The sequence below is a fragment of the Alligator mississippiensis genome, chromosome 3, assembly GCF_030867095.1.
Source record: "Alligator mississippiensis isolate rAllMis1 chromosome 3, rAllMis1, whole genome shotgun sequence".
Taxonomy (NCBI): Eukaryota; Metazoa; Chordata; order Crocodylia; family Alligatoridae; genus Alligator; species Alligator mississippiensis.
Window position 1 is genome coordinate 301,195,544 of NC_081826.1, and position 16,959 is coordinate 301,212,502.

Sequence of the window (16,959 nt, forward strand, 5' to 3'; positions counted from 1 at the left end):
CCATCTACCTGAACAAGTGCATCAACAACTTCAAGAACGTGCTGAGGGAGAAGAGGCAGATGCGCAGGAAACTTATAAAGGAGCTGGCACAGGACGCGAGCTGGACTTCCACCGAGGAGATGAACTCAGGTACCTTGAAAGGTCTTTTGTGTTGAAAGCAATTGTCTCGAGTATCTTCTTGCTTTGTCTGGATAGATAACGGCCCACGGAGTGGGGTTGAGAGAAATGCCGCACGGACCCCTGAGTAAATGGTTACAGGTGCAAAGGGTGCACATGATACTGGGTGGGGGGGAACAGACCCCAAAACAGCATCCAACACGTGCAGTCTCTGCAATACTGTCTTACTGGAATTGCTGGAAAAAGCATAACACAAATTAGCAGGCTTCACATCTTTCTGAGAGCTTTGTCACGTCTCTCCAAAATAGCTGGTGTTAATTCTTTTGTCAGTTGTGATCTGCTTCTTTCCCAAGCTACAGGAGTTACAAAATCTGATAGAAAGGTGGGTTTGTTTTTTGTTTTTTAAGCTGTAAGTAGCTAGACTTGCCCAACTCAGGAGTGAAGCTTTTGAGGACTGAATGAATGCACGCTTCTACACGTGTCTCCATCAGTGAAAAGTGGAATAAAAACACTTAATGAACTCGTAGGCTGCTGTACTAATAGTCGAATCATAAATGAAGTCGAGCCCACGTTAATGTGTGATATGACTTTGCACTTCTTAATGCTTTTGAGAGAGATTCATCTATGAAATGAGGCCCAAGGGAAACTTTCCACTGTTGCCAATGAGTTCAGCTCATCTACGCTAGCGGTGCTGGGAACCCTACTGCGGACCGATCACTGAACATAGCAAACGCCGTAATGTTGTTTGATTTGCTTTGATGCAGTGTTAATGCCACGGATAGCTGCCAGCCACGAGTCTCTGTGAAGGGCTTGCTGCAGCTGAACTGGTAGTAGTGATCAGAATTAGCATGAAAATTCGTTATATAAAAAGCCTTGATGATTTTTTTTTTCTTTCTGCTTAAGATTTTAAATATAAGCTAGTAGCAAAGTGTTGAATAATTAGAAAGGGTCTTTAATCATAGTGCCCCCTTCGCATTTGCAGAAATAAGCAGCCACATTTGCATAAATCACTAAACGGTGCTCAAACCTTGCAACGCACGGTGGGTGGATCTACATGTTCATTAATGCACAGGAACTGGGGTGCATTAAGTTTAGTACCTGTAATAACAGGTACTAATTTAGTTCACTGTAATTATGGTGCATGAAGTTTAGTACCTGGAATAGCAGGTACTAAATGTGCCAGAATCAGCACTACTGTACATCAGAGCAAATGAATCTACTGCGCGTTAGCACGACTTTTGCCAGCTGTGCTAATGCCCAGTAGAATTAGGCCAATGGGCAGTAAGCGTCTTGTGTAGATGCACCCGCTGTGTCCAAGTCTCTGCTTTTTACACGTGGCCTTTCATTTCAAATGGCTCTGCAGCTACGGGCGTGTTGGTGAACTGCGGAGCAAAGGTGTCTCTTTGTTCCAGAGGCTGGTGAAAGCAGAGTGTTTCGGAAGAAAATTGTGCCGTGCCTTTTTGTTTCCTCTCTGAAAGTCTCATAATTCAGCTGCACTCGTTTAATTTTCTTTCCATTTGTGGAAAGTCATAAAAGCTATTCAGAATAATCAGTATGGAAATTAATGCCATTTCTCCACCAGACGTGTTCTCATCTTTTTTAGTGCGTGTCTGTTGAGCTGTGTTTTCCTAGATAGAGACAGGTCTAGAACTGCAGAAAAACAGCACCCGAAGGGCCTCAAAAATCGAGTCCGGTCCCATGGCCGAGGCAGGGCCATCCCAGCTATGCATCTTAAAAAGTTTGAATGATGGAGATCTCCCAAGCGGTCTAGGTAATCTAACCCACCCTCGGAAAGTTCTTTCTAATGCAGTATTGAACCTATATCTCCTGTTCCCTGTGGACCAAAAGCACTCGACTGCCATCCTTTTCATGACCGCTCTTTTTGTATTCAGAGGCTTCTAATCTGCTCTCGTCCAAAATAAATCAACTTCCAGGTTCTTCCAGGCTTCTCACGTGTCACGTTCCCAGACCTTTCATCACTTGTGTTGCTCTCCATTGGACCCTTTCCAGTTTGTCCGTGGTGTAACTAAAGCTGGGTGACCTGGGCAGCATCCCCAGGCGCTGGCGTGGCGGTGCATGGATGAACTCTTGCTGCTGCGGCCACACAATCCCTCTGGGCAGCATGGTGATAGCTGGAAGTTGCAGCTGCCGATGGTGTCCAGATTACTTATTACGCCTTTTCAGTTTGTCCGCACGCTTTTTGAAGTGCAGTGGCCAAAACTGAATGCAGGTGATGCTCATTAACGTCCACTATAATCCCGGGGCCTTTTTGGCAGCATTGCAGCCTAGCCAGTCGCTGCCCTTTGGGAGTTTGTGTGTTTGATTAATGGTCCTTTCTGAAATGGTCTTTTTGCACTTGTCCTTGCTGAAATGCACCCAGTTTATTTTAGCCCACTTCTCCGGTTTATCCAAGGGCATTTTGAATCCTAATTCTTTTCCCCAGCATCTGCTAGTCCGTCGAGCTTGGTATCATTTGTAGTTTAACTGGGTGCACATTCATTTGTATCCTTCGGGTCATTAATGACGGTATCAAAGAGGTCCAGACCCAGGGCAGACCTCTGAGCAACTCCATTTCATAACTCCTCCTAATTAGACACTGAGCTGTTGCCTCGCTGCTCTTTGAGCTTGCCGACATAACTAGTTATGTGCCCCCCTTGCAGTGGTTCCCGCTAAATGAAATATCTGAGTTCATTTTATGAGTATTTTGTTGGCGACAGTATCAAAAGCCTTGTTAAATTCCAGGTATATCACAGCTGCTGCCCTTCCTCTATCGACAAAACTCATCAACTTACCATGAAAGGAGATCATGTTTGCAGGTATGATTTCCTCTTGACAAATCCATCTTGGCTTTTGCTTATCACTGTGTTTTTCTAAGTGCTTACACATTGATGCTAAGCCCAATATCTTTATTGAAGTTTGACTGGCCTGTAATTCTCTGGAATCTCTGATTTGCCCTTTTAAAAAGATTGCAGCTCATTGCCGTTTTCCGTTCTTCTGAGATCTTGCCAGAGTCCCACGAGTTGTGGGTCGGTATTTGCTTTCTGTGTTAAATACCTGTCTCCAGGATGCAAAAGCCAGGGTAGGGTTGTACCTTAGAGACTAACTAATTCAGAAAGGCATAAGCTTTTGTAGGCAAGTCGGATGTTGCTTACAAACGGTTATGCTTCTCTAACCAGTTATTCTCCTAAGGGTGAAGTTACATGTTACTCTTGGACCATCCGAAGTGCATTCAAAACCTGAGCATCTGCACATTGAAGTGCGTTAGCTCATGCTAAATGCCCTTTGAGCTCTCAGAGTGATATCACTTCAGGAGAGGGTTAACTGGGCCGTGCTGCCTAGCTCATATTAGCGTAGCTTCAGACCTCTCCACAGAAATAAAATGAGCAATTTGTAGTCCTCCAGCATCCCAGGATACACCACTCCCATCCTCCTCTTCCAAATAAGGGTTGAAGGGACCTCAAGGGGTTGCATCTAGTGCAACCCCTGCTCCAAGCAGGACCAGCCCCGACTACATCATCCCAGACAAGGCTTTGTCTACCTGGGGCTTCAACACCTCCAAGGATGCAGACTCCACCACCTCTCTGGGGAGCCTGGTCCAGTGCTTCACCACCTCCTCATGAGAGAGTTCTTCCTAATATCCAACCTCAACTTCCCTTGCTGCAGCTTGGGTAGAGCCCAGGTGCCCTGGCTCTTAGCCATGCCCCTACTCGCCAGCTCTTTCGTGGCAAGTCAGAAGTGTAAAAGCAAGGAACGGTGCTAACCCTCAACGTGCGACTGCTCACAGCACGTCCTAGCTTTAACACTGCTTCACACGCCACAGCTTTAGTGTGGGAAACGTGTAGCGTGCGGTTTCACCCCAGTAGTGCCCCCCGCCCCCTCTTCTGCGCGGCTTCAGACTAACATGGACAACTCCTCCTCTTTTCCAGTGATGCAAAACAGGCTGATTTTTATATTGAGAACAATTCACTGGCTGTAGAATTAATTCAAACAAAACTTAGTAAATTGTATTAGATTAAAACATTAGAATATTTCTAATGTGCCCTGGACAGGTAGTGTTTAATACATCGTTAAAGGGTGCGCTCGGTAGTTGTTGGAAGATGATCAGCAATATCTGCTTGAAAAAAATATATACAACTTTTAGTGCCTTGAGAAATTTTTCATTTCTCTCTTACTTTTCTGGATATTTCTGAGGCACAGCTTCCTCAGACTCTGAAAGCGCAGTGCTGGGAGTGCATCATCTATTTTTTTATTTTATTATATCTAATTTTAGGTCATGACTAAAACAATCTTCAGCTCCCCTAGTTTTACAATGTGCAGCCATATAACTGAAACACCCAAATGGTTTCTGAAGTGCTAAGAAACACATAAGGACGCAGTGTGCATCTCATAGGAGCGTGGCAGGATTACAGGCACAGCAGAACATCATATAGTCGAAAGGGAGCAGAGAACCGTAGTCATAAAATCGTGGAGAAGTTGGGCTGGAAGGGACCTGCAGATGCCTGCGGCAGAGTCGCAACCATGCCATACACATCCATTGTCCAACCTCTTAGTAAAACTGTCAACCCGGACACAACACAAGGCATCACGTCCGAACCTGCCACAGGGAAAGCAGGGGGACCACAGCAATCGATGTCTTGCTTCTATATAAGGTTGTTAATAGATGCTCAAGAGATCCCAGATAAAGGGTGATGCCCCCAGCAGGTAGAGAGGAAGGCAGCTCCCCCTCCCCAATCTATACCAGTTTGACCACGGGATAAAATTCCTTCTTGACCCCAAATTTGACAGTTGGTCATGGAGGGGGAAGACCCCCCAGCCAGGACCCTCCAGGTTTGAGTCCCAGCAGGAGCATTGGCACAGCCCAGCCCCATCCCCAGCGCCTCGGGGGGAGGCTTCAAAACCCCCTGATGCATGGAGCAGAAAAGGGGTGTGGGGGGGCAACCAGCACAGCCCAGAAGCCTGGGAAATCCTCATCACAGATTACAGGCATCGCTACACCCAGATCATCCCCGACCGGCGGCTGCCCAACCTCTTCTTGACACCTCCAGCACTGGAGAGTCCCCCTTCCCTAGACGGTTATTCCTCTGCCTCGCTGCTCTAACAGTGAAGTGTTTTCCTGATCTCCAATCTCAACCTACTTTTCTGCAACTTTAAGCCACTGGTCTACTCTCTGCAGCAAGAGAGAAAAGGTGCAAATCGAATCGGAGCTCCTGGGCCCTGCGCTGGTCCTGATGCTGCATAGTTTCCACTCTTCTCTGGTGCAGTTTCTTTATCTGTAACATGCAAATACAAGGGGGGTCGTACACGGTGAAGGGGTGTCAGTATTTACACTGCCGTTGTCCTTTCATTGCCCTTTTCCTCCAAAACTGTTAGGTCAAGAGTCCGCCTGAGCCTGGAGGCCTGTTAGGTTAGTGTAGTTAAGGCACCAGCTTCTGTAGCTGGGGCACGCTAGGGAATGATTTGACACCCCACCTGAACATCAGTGCAGCTTGGCGGGTCGGATCCAGCCTCCAGGCTGTAGGTTGCCGTCCCCTGGTCTAGCGCCTAAGGGCAAAGCTTAGCCTTAATGCAACACAGCAGAGAAAGCCAGTGCAGGGGTAGGCTTACTCGAAATGGAGCTGGGGTGGGGGAGTGGGTCCATCTCTAGTACTTACATTTAGGCTAGGCACGAATGGATCAAGGAAGCGGCGAGGAAGCAACATTGGCTTTTGTAGTCGCAGAAGCAATAAGGAAGTTACTGCCCAGGGCTCCAGAGGTAGGATGAGGACAACATTAATTGTTAAACCCATCATTAATGTAATTTTTAATTTAAAATGAGGCTCATCTGGCATTTATTTCCCAAGAAGTGTTGTGAGGTAGCTGCTTAGAGATGCTTTGGTGGGATTTTTTTATCTTTGTTTTGCTCTGTTATATTTAGAATAGATTTCTGGGTGAGACCCTCATCATATTCCAAGTGCAGTGAAATTTGCTTTTCCACCTGAAGATGCCTGTTGACATCTTATTTTAAAAATAAAATGCATTTTTGCAGCCTTTCAGTTTGTGGGTCAGCTCCAGCAGTAACCTAATTTTTCCTGCCTGCCTCTGCCCTTGAATAATATTTGGTGATCTCCTAGGTTGAGTTCACAATACTTAATAAAAACATTTGGCAACTCCGTGACAAAGGGCCGCATAAATAATCTGGAAAGCATGCATTCATCTGTGTCCTCTCATGAAGGAAGAATTGGTACAAAGGTTTAAATTATTTATAGTTGTATACAAATGTAAATTGCCTGAACAAGAGAAAGTGTGACAGATGTACCTGAATAATTACCGTATTTAAACTGAATTAGAAGGAAAATAAGAGGGTTTTTTACAGCGTGTCCTTCTAGGTGTGGCTGGTAGCATTGCCCTATCCCAAGGTTTGCTGACACTGCTTGTTGCAAACCCCACTTTTCAGTTGCCTATAGATTTGCCAGACTTTAATCATTAGGGTTGACACTTTCTAAACTAGGAGCAGACTTTTGGAGAATCAAAGCCAGACTGTTTAGACAATTTTTAAAGAATGAAGCCAGTGGAAGACACTGGTGTTGGTGGGCTAAAAGATTTGGGCATCCTTACTTTTGAAAAACCGGACTACCTGGCGAGTCAGAGCTGGTGTTTGAAATGTTTTGGAAGAAAGAGGGCAGCAGACGTGTGTGTGCAAATTTAACTGGGTGTAAGGCGTTCTGCGTGCCCAGTAGAGACTTGTTAGGTTTTAGCTGCTAAGTGAGCTAAAGATTGTGTCCACGAAGCGTATTCTAGCCTAAATTCATACTTCATATGTGGTTCTGAGTTGCACCAGAGCTAGTTTGAGCTGCTGAACCCAGTGCAAAGAGTCAGTCCATTGCGTTCTCAGTAAGTCTGTGCTGGGCTCAGGCATCCTGGAGGAAGAAGCCATTTAATCTGAGCACAGTGGGGACGAGAGCCAGATCTGGGGGAGAGGGGAGGGGAATTGGGTGGGAGAAGGATCTGTGAGGCCTGAAAACTAAGCCTGGCAGCTTTTGGGATGGGGCAAGTAGTAAGGCAGAGGAGGTGGGACAAAGCTTGGGTCTCGAGACTGAAGCAGAACCAGTGGAGGAGAGGTGGATGCAAAGAGCCAGGCGGAGGGGGAGGACTGGGGTTGGCTGGGCAGACCGAGGCGAGGAGTTTGAGGAGGGATAGGGAGACTGGATAAGGGGCCTAGATAAAGCAGGTAGGGAGCCAGCTAGTTTGGAAGGGGAGAGTAGGACTTGCTGAGCCTGGAGACTCAGGACAGCTGAGGAGAATGAGACTGATGGAGACAGGACAGGGTGGATGGGGAGGGCACAATGTGTGAGTTTGGAGGGAGGCGGAAGATGTCTCAGCCATTAGGCTGCACCTGGATCGAGAGCTTGGCACGGAGCCCTGAGCCTCGTCGTTCCTCTGCTCTGTCTGCAAGGGGCTATGAAACCCAAGGGCGATAGTAGTCTCTTTCCACCGTAATGCTTGTGCAACTAGAAGGCAGCAACCCAGTGTGGCTGCTTGCTCTGTTCAAGGTGGAGAGATCCATGCAGTGGATTTAAAGGTCCCAGCATGCCTGACACTGCAGGATGGGGGTATATGTATTCTTTGTCTTCAATTGGCTTGTTTTAAAATGTGGAAAATGGCCCATGCAGGCAGGAGCACACAGTGAAGGGACATCAAGCTTGAAAAGGGAAGTGCTTGAAAGTTTGGACATGTGAGAATTCAAATTGTCCATGCAACCTTAATTCTGCCCTCCCCATCCTTGACCCTTGCGTTTGCAGCATGTGCACTGGGGCACGGCCATTAGTTGCATGACCACATGCTGCTGTTCCACAGGACTCCAGTCTCATTTGTTTTACAGGACAGACCTATTTTGGGCATTAATCAGGTTTGAGTAGTGAAGGGGACTGTTGCCGGTAAGACCCCTGCCTCAGTTCTTGCAGGGAAGGTGTGTGTTGCATGAAGCATGGGACTGCAGGAAGAGAAAGGAGGTTTCATGGTCAAGGCAGTTGAAAAACAAGATTCTGTCACTGTCTCTGCCACAGAGTTCCCATGTTGATGGTGAACAGATCATTTAAACCCTACTTTTTACATGTGGTCACTGGTTGCATGTTCCTCATTCCAGTTTCCTGATGTGAGCTCTTGAGGTCTGAGTTTTCCAGAAGTGCTGAGCATTGTGAGCTCCAGGTGATCTAACTGGGGAGCTGCACTTTCAGCATCCCAAGTGTTACCTTTGATTAAGCATAGTGAAAAATTGGTTCCTACTTATCTTGGATTGGGCACCCACAATTAGTGGATACTTTTGACCTTAATTTTTGGTTCTCTGCTCTCCACCTGTAAATTAGGGTAATACTTCTCAGCTCAGTCAGTGATAAATGGTTGTGGAGCACTCTGATATACGTGATGAGGTAAGCACTGCAGAGCAGCTTGCGAGGAAATTATGTACAATAAGATGGCACATGCATTGAACAGTAAGCGAGGAAAATATTGCATAGGTGCTCATTAAAGATGCACACACAAATTCAAATAATCTGGAAGAATTCTTCCAGATTTGTTCTCATGGTAGAAAAATGTACCCAGAGCCACATGTACAGACATTTGAATGCTGAAGCAGTGAAAAGTGGAGACCTTGCAGTGCTGACATTGTGCAGATGGGGCAGGGGACACCCTGTGCACACATCTCAGTATGCTCTGCCGGCTCCCTTAGTCTGCCTGGCAATAGATGGCAGCAGTATATAAGGCAGATCCAGAATCCCCAATAAGTCTTAGATTTTGTTGCGATTCTACTTGTCACTTGCATGAAATGATTTGACTTTTTAAACGACTGAGTTAAAGTAGCTTGTCTGTTCTCATAATATCTTAGTGAGCGCAGATGTATAATTATCCCTATAGAGAGTAATCTCATGTATTGGTTTAATGACTCAACTGAACAGCTCTAGTTGCTATGAGGACTTGACTTGAACACGATTCTGTCAGACCGGTACAGGCGTCTCCATTAGAAGAGCTGTGAAACATCTGAGTAGCTAGCATTTTCAGGGTGATCGTGTTAACCAGAATTGCATGCAACTGCTAAGAGTTGGGGTGACGCTTGCAATAACTGCATAACGGAATGGCCTTTCATTATAATCACTTTTATTTTCTTTTGGGGATATGAGCTTTTACTGTAGGAAACCTTTAGATTTTTTTCCATGAAGTAGAGTACCTGGGTTTGCCAAATCCAGAAATGGCCTTTAGAATAGCGGTGGAAAAGACCAGATGCACACCATGGAGGCAGGCATTTTTCTGGGAAGAAGCAAGAAGGTAAGGGGAGGGAATAAGGAAGACTGGTTTGTTCAAATCCCGTGTTGTCTGGGACACGTATGGAGGGAGCAGAATTCAGATGCACCTTTCTGTGATGACGAGTGCAAGGTGTCCTTGCCTGCGTGAAATTCTTGCACTCTGTGATAAATGAGGCAGAAAAATGGTGTCCACCCAGAAGTTGTCAACTTTTTGATAACGTTAAAAGAGAGAGGGTACCACAGCTGAGCTTTAAGCCCACCATTATGTGGACATGGGAATATCGCACCCCAACATCATAACCTTTTCCCATCCTACCTCTTTTGGGAAGAGTCTTACCCCTTTTTGGATAGTAGCTGCTATCTCTGCCTAGGGACACACTGCTTTGCTGCAGATTCTGAGTTCTGTGACGTTTCCAATGCATGAAACGTCCCCAAAATATACCGGTTGCTCAGACTGAGCTTCCTTCTGGGAAGCACGCGGCCCTTGCTGCACGCCTCGCTGGACATGCGAGTAGGGACTGACGCTCTGTTCCTAGTAGCCCTGTGAGGTAAGTGTCCCTGGTTATTGGAGCTTGCTAGCATTGTTTTCGGGAGAGGGGGACAGGACGAGGGGGTGGGAGAAACGCAAGTAGGAATTGTTGGGGCAGGCTTGGAAAGAAAGATGCTGCAGCACTCGCACAGGTGCGCCTTCATGCGTGTTGGTTAGCCGGCTGGCCCCTGTCCTGGGTTGTTCCAGATGGAGTAGATTTGCCAAAGTCTGGCAGAAGCAGCTAATGTCTCCCGTTGAAACATGGTCCTCATGGAAATAAGGAGGTCCAGCCATAGCTAAATCAAGGAGGCTTTGTAGTGCCACTGCAGCCAGAACCCAGTAAGTAACCTGATATCGGGGGGGGGGGGGGGAGAGCAAACCCGGAAAGCATTCAGTACATCATTTATAAATGGGGCAGGTTTCCCCCGTCTTGTTTTCTCAGTATTTGGCTTTCTGTAGAATGGCCGACCCCAGAAGTCATCCTCATCCTAGAAGTACGTTGTTTGCAGAATAAGGGCTTTGGGACCCTTGCCGAGGGTGCCCTGCTCCGGGTTCGCCTGGCCGGCACGCCTGCAAAGCGCAATAGTCTAATTGTGAGGAGAAATCGAGACTCTGAAAAGCGCACGAAGGGCGAACCAGAAGCCTTTCTCTTAGTGAAACGACTCTCGCGCGCGCGAGCCCCTATGCTATAGCTGTAACAGAAACAGATCCTAATTTAGGTAAACAGATCTTAATTTGCAAACTTTCCAGGTCCCTAAAACCTCCCTGCCCCACGAACCCTTCTTGGAGTCTCCACAAAGGTTTGCTCCGTTTTCACCAAGTTGATGGTTGAAATCTGCTCTGTTAACGATGTTCCTCTCCTTCCTCTTTTTCTTTTTCTTTGCAGAAGGAAGTAGAGGAGAACTTCAGGTTGTGCATATATACCTCCTAACGACGTGTCTCCTTCCCCGACGCCCCAGTGTGTTGTGTGTGCATGCCCCGTCCACCTCTACCAAGCTGCTTGGGCCGAGGCTTGAGATCCTTCCTGAGTTTAGCATGTTCTGTTTTTCGGAGGAATTGCTAATACTGTGTATGAGTTACGAAGAGTCTGTTCAGTGCGGGTTAGCTTTCAGCAAGGAAAAAAAAATCCCATTTTGAGCAGTTTCTCTTTTCCCCTCCCTTCGGTGCTCTGTGATCTCTCTGTGCGAGTGCAAGTGCCACATTAGCAAAGGGTAAGTGTGTTTGATGTAAAAATGGTTTATCTCGTGTTTTCAAGCACTCCACTTACGTTCTTCTCTCCTTCATTAACAAAATGCTTTTGGTCTCCAGTATTTCCACTGGTAGCTTTTTCTTTTCTGTTCGTTTCTTAATTATTTTCTGCATAACCGTTGCATTTGGAGTTGAAACGATTATGAGGAACTACGGTATTTGGGTCAGGCGATGCTCCAAGAGCTAGAAGACGAGTTTGCTGTAGATCCCTAAGCTCATTCCTTAACGGCAGCATTATTTTCTGTGGAGTTGTAAGGAGTGTGAACAAGACAGATCTGCCGTTGTGACCTGGATGTGTGCGCTGACGTGAAGGAGTTTGTTCTCCCGGCATGGCACCTACCCCAAATCTGCATTGTTGCTTGTACTTCGATCACATGGACTGTCTGGTGTTAGTGGTGTCATATGTCCTTGAGAAATGTTCCCCTGCCCTGGGCATTTATAGTCTTTCATTGAGTGAAATGGTAATATCGTGGTTTGCGTTTTGAAACTCATCCAGTGTGAAGGAATTCTGGCTCATTCGCTTCTCACTTTTTCTCGAGTCTGTGAACTACCTGGTTGTTGCTTTGCGTGAGTTTATCTGGAGTGAAATCAGCTTCCGGTAGTACTGTGCTGTGAACCCGTGAACCTCGTGTTTTGTTGTTTCGGCTTGAAGGTGGGACCAGCTGACTACGACGGCACGGTTTCACAAATTGCGATGTGAGCTTCAAGCCGTAGCTCAGTGACACATCAAGGTAGTTCACGCACATGGCTTTTAAATGCAGATGTCTCTCCAATGACATTCTCTCTGAAATTACAAGCGTGTTCATGATCTGTGCTGAATCCTGTCATCTTCATCTTTCCGTGCACACACGTGTCCTGCCTGTTACACTACTTTGTCTGCCACGTGGAAACTTTAATTGCCTGAATTTGAGGTGTTCAGTGATGGCCCCTCGGATGGGAAACCTTTTACTTGGTTGCTTCATCTGATTCTATTTTTCTTCATTACAGTTGGGTTTTATTGCAAACCCAGTGGGCCTGTAGGAATTAATTGTCTTTGGCTTGATGCAGCTTTGGACATGATGAAATGTAATGTGCTCAGATCACTAGATCATGATTCCTGCCTAGTATAATTATTTAGCTCCGTTGGAGTCTTCCCGTGCCTCTGAAACATCAGTTCTCGTTGGGTCTGCTCGGAAGTTTAGTGCAAGTATTGCTAGACGCTCTTTTCTTATCAGCTTGGTCCAGATTTGTATGAAAACAAAATTGGATATTACAGTTTCTTTCAGTTTTAACCATCTGTCATGGCATTTGCACTTGAGTGGGGACACTTCTTTTTTTTAGGGTTGTTTATTTTGGTGCCTCTTAAATAATTACATGATATTTTAAGCTTTATGCCTAGATACCTGCTTTCCATTTAAGCTGATAACATGTCCAACACGCATTTTTTACAAAAAATAAAATGGTTTTAAAAAGCACTTTCCCCTTCACCCTGGTCGCTCTGTGGTTTTATATATATATATATTTTTTTTTTAACTTTTCATTTGTTCTACACTTGATGTTTTTGGCAGCTATATATACATTTATTTCTTTCACATGAAATTTAGCTCTTTGTACAAAAGCACATAAATGTTCCTTTTATCTTGCCATTGAAACAGCTCTTTTTATTTGTTTGAAATAATTTGCAATCTAGCATGAAATGCTGTCGGATTATTTTGGAATAGCCATGTCACGTGAGTGGTAATCCCAGTCCTTGCCACACCCAAGGTATGTTCCAAGGTCCCCGGGGCTTTTTGGGTAGGTTTCCGTGAGCCTTTGGCCCATGCTAAGACTGATACTAAATTTGAAGTACGGGGCTCTGTTAGCTTTGCTTCATTATTCCAAAATATGACCTGTGTTTTTGTGTGGTCATTGAAGTTCTTCGTTAATGGTGGTTCTTGGTTAGTAGGAAAATCACTGAATTATGCCTCAGACCTTCGCTAAACCCTCCTGGGAGCAATGCGGGCTGCCCGCTTCATAGTAAGCACTGCTACTACCGTGATAGTAAGTGTTTTGCTGGACGGTTTCCAAGCTTGTAAAATTATCGCTGCCAGCACTGGAAGTATGTACCCAAATAGGGCTGTGACACTTTGAGTTTCCTTTCCTGCAATAACAACCACTAATGGGGCACTGGATATGGTTTTGCACATGAATACAAATGTGCAAAATCAGTGTTAGCTCAGCACAGGTAGGGCACGATGCCAGCTTCTGGGCTGCATGGTCCATACTCCCTGTGCAACCCAAGGAGCTACAGGAATGGTCTCTCGTGCCTTACTGGGACAGTTAAAGGAGCAACCTGCTCCCCAGTTATTTTGTTTGGATGCCTGGATTGAGGTTAGTGTAGGGCTTTCTCTTTGCCTGTCTTCCCTGCTCACGTTGGCAGAGCGATGGCGAAAACATCAGCTGTCACCCTGAACGCTTTCTGCATCCGTCTCTCGGTTAATCTGATGTGCCAGCGTGACGCATCCTGGACTGGGAGTTGGACCTGGCTAACTGCAGTCTGTTCTCTGAGCTAACCGTGCTATCTGCACACCCTGCGAGCTCTGCGCTGGCCCAAGGAGCATCGCCCGGGCCCATCGTCTGCTGCTGAATGCTCTCGTTTCGTGATGTGCAGAGCAGGGGAAGCTCTCCTCTGTGCTAGCAGCATGCCTGTCTGGCATCCCTTCTCTCTATGGCAGGATACAAGATGTCCTGGGGCTGCACCGTGTTTACAGTCCTTCTGTCTTCTGCTGATTCCCAATGTGGGCATCGTAATTTATGGAGCCCCAGGCTTCTTGAATGCACATGGAAGTGGTACGTGGGTCGCAGGTCCAGCACTATATCGAATAATACCATTCATAAACTGATCCAGCTCCAACTTGAACCACGTTAGCTTCTTGCCCTCTCCCCTCCCCTTTGAGGGGGTGGGCGTATGTTATGAACCGTCTTGTAATTTCCAGTTTAAATGTATCCATAGCCAATTTGCACCCATTGCTTTTGGACCACCGCAGTGGTTCTTGTATGAGGACACATCCAGTCTGAAATTTTCTTTCCTGAACATGTGTGATAGCAATTAGACATGCCACTCCAGTTGAGGTCTCAGCAGTGCCCTGGACAGGGTCATTAATGCTTCCCTGTCTCTACTGGAAATACCTTGCATGATGCATCCTTGGATCATATCTGCCTCTTCATGGCCACATTATTTGGTAGCTTATAGTCCTCATCACTGCAAATATTCATAGGCCGTTGTCTCCTCCCTTGTTTTCAGCTCCTGGTTTACAGAGGAAACACTGGTTAGTCCCCAAGAACGTGACCTTGAACGCTGTGCTATTAAATGCCATCCCTCTTCTACCTTTCCAGTCCTTGAGGTCATCTATTTCTTCCTGTACATTATCTTGGTCCTCTCCTATATTGGCAGTGCCTGCCAGCTTTGGTTTATCAGCACATGCCAACTTCTTCTGCTGAGGGTAATAATTAACACGTTAAAAAGCACAGTCCCACAAACGATCCTAGTGCTAATAGCAAGAACTCTGCTAACGGCCCTTCTCCTTTTGGAGCTGACTCGTCTTTTCCCTTCTACCTAGCTGTTTGCCCTCCTCCAAATGTTCGTACGAATCTCAATCTTCCCCACTTTAACTCGTGCCCCAGGAGGCATTTTACTGATGTCCAGCGAGATGAGTGTTGATAGGTGCTGCGTTCCCTGTTCTTCCGTCGTATTGCACAAATTTCCAGCTTGATGAACTCACTAAAGGGACTTGTTATGCGGCTTGTGGTTTTCATGCCCGGCTCTTTCCGAGCCCTCGGGTGGGGATTAGCTGCTCCCTGGACTTGAGCCCATCAGTCTCTCGAGTTGTGCTTTCCCCGGGATTGGGTTCATTGCCATTTCCGTCAACTCGTTCTCATTATCTGCCTTTGCCTCCATGTTCGACAGCATCGTCCTTATTGAGGACTTGGGCAAAGCAGGTGTTTAGATTTGGGGCCACATCTGGGTGGTTTTTAACCACTGCTGCCTCCTTGCTGGTGCACCGCTCCTCTTTCCGTTCGGTGTTTGCATTAGTCTGCCCGAGGAGCCTTTTGCTTGTTTTAATTCCCGTTGTGGTGCCTGGCCTAAACTGACTTCTGGCATCTCTTGCTTTCTCGCTACACTGTTTTTCGACCTTCAAGACGGATCTTTCTTTGCAGATCAATCCTCTTATTTCCACTCCTGGCAGGCACCCTGCTTATTCCCAATATCTTTTCTGGAAGTGCTTAGTCATCTGAATGGCTCTGAAATCCCTCCGAGTGTCGTTCAGAGGCTTTTCCTCTTGCTTGTAAATATGTTTAGGGAAGTATCAAGATTCTGGACAACAGTTAATTGGGCATGTTAATTTTGTGAAGATGAAGCATTTAATTTGGGGCATCTCCAGCAAACCAAGCAAATCACTTTCACAGAAAAGTACGCTAAGAAGTAGTTACCCTCAGTGATAAACCAGGGCTGGTTTGTATTTAATATCTTCAGCCACTTATTCCAGTGGAAGAAGCTGCTTTTCTTTCCCTGTGTTACTGCAATCAATGTTTTATAAATTCAGCTGGGTGTGACATTTTATAATTATCTTCTTTTTATCCCCGTCTCTGGATGCTAAAAGGAAAGGTTAGAGACTTCTTCCCTTCACTTCTGGACTCAGACTTGTTCTTCCAAAGGAAAGGCCATTTTTCACTGTTCCCACGGTCTCCCATCCCATATGTCCCTGTTTTTTCTTGCTTAGCGCGGAGGGGCAGGGGGACGCCGGGCTCCGACGAGGAGGTGCTGGTAGTACAGCTTCACATGGGATGCTCAGTGACCCGTGCAGAGGACAGGAGGACGGTCTTCCATGTGTATGGATACCTGAGGACATGGGAGAAAACCTAATATTTTCTAATACCCTTGTATATCTAGACTTCTGAGGTGCTGAAAGGTCGTGCCCACCTCCTGCTGTCTCTGGTCCTCAACACAACTGCCCAGATACTCGCCCAAGCCCAAGCAGGACTGTAGCTAGCTCAGTCCGTAACAGATGAGACTTGCCTTTTTCTTTTTTTCTGCTGTCCTCTGTAGTTTTCCATCCATTGTTAGACTGACAAGTATTCACTGGCAGATGCCCCTTACATTTGGTATAGGAGTCCTGGAGTGGATACTTGTCTGTAGGGAAAAAAAGTTGATTTATATTTGCCTCTAATTGGAGACCTCAAATGGTAGGGGAAAAACCCTAAATGCGGTAACTTTGTTCAAATTGGACTCTTGACTCTCTACAAATGCAAGGATGCTAGTCGAGATGAGCCTACTCTTGGATGTCCCGATCTCGTTCCCATACCTCAGAGTGGCTGCAGGAACGAATACATGAGCCACGGGAGTTGGGATAGAAATCCCAGAGATCTTCTGGTTATCGGTAGAGTGTAAACCGTTTCTTCTTTTTTGCACAACCAACTTGTTGCCTCCTGAAGGGACAGAGTAACTATGTAAATCCTAAGTCTCAGGCTGTTCCATTCATCAGATAAATACATTTCCATTTCAGAAAATCTTCCAAGTCAAATGCAGTTTTGCACACGGATGTCTGACTAGCCATGTGTAAGAGTGTGGCGTGGCATGACGCGTGTCAGAGAGTTGTGAGGTCCTTCCCGGGTGCTGAGGCATTGCAGCTCTCCTGGCGCCGTGCAGGGCATCCCAGACCAGTGGGTATCCCGGCATATGGTTACAATGCCTTTCTGATGGGCACGAATAAAGGCCAGCACCTCGATAGATCACTTTGCAAAGTAAAGGGAGTTCACTCTGCCTGTGACCTC

At 46.3% G+C, this 16,959-nt stretch overlaps 1 protein-coding gene across 3 annotated transcripts in view; it reads left to right on the top strand.

Moving 5' to 3' along the window:
- UNC13B (unc-13 homolog B) overlaps positions 1-16,959 on the top strand; it is a 300,680-nt gene that overhangs the window by 160,690 nt on the left and 123,031 nt on the right. The window lies entirely within an intron of this gene.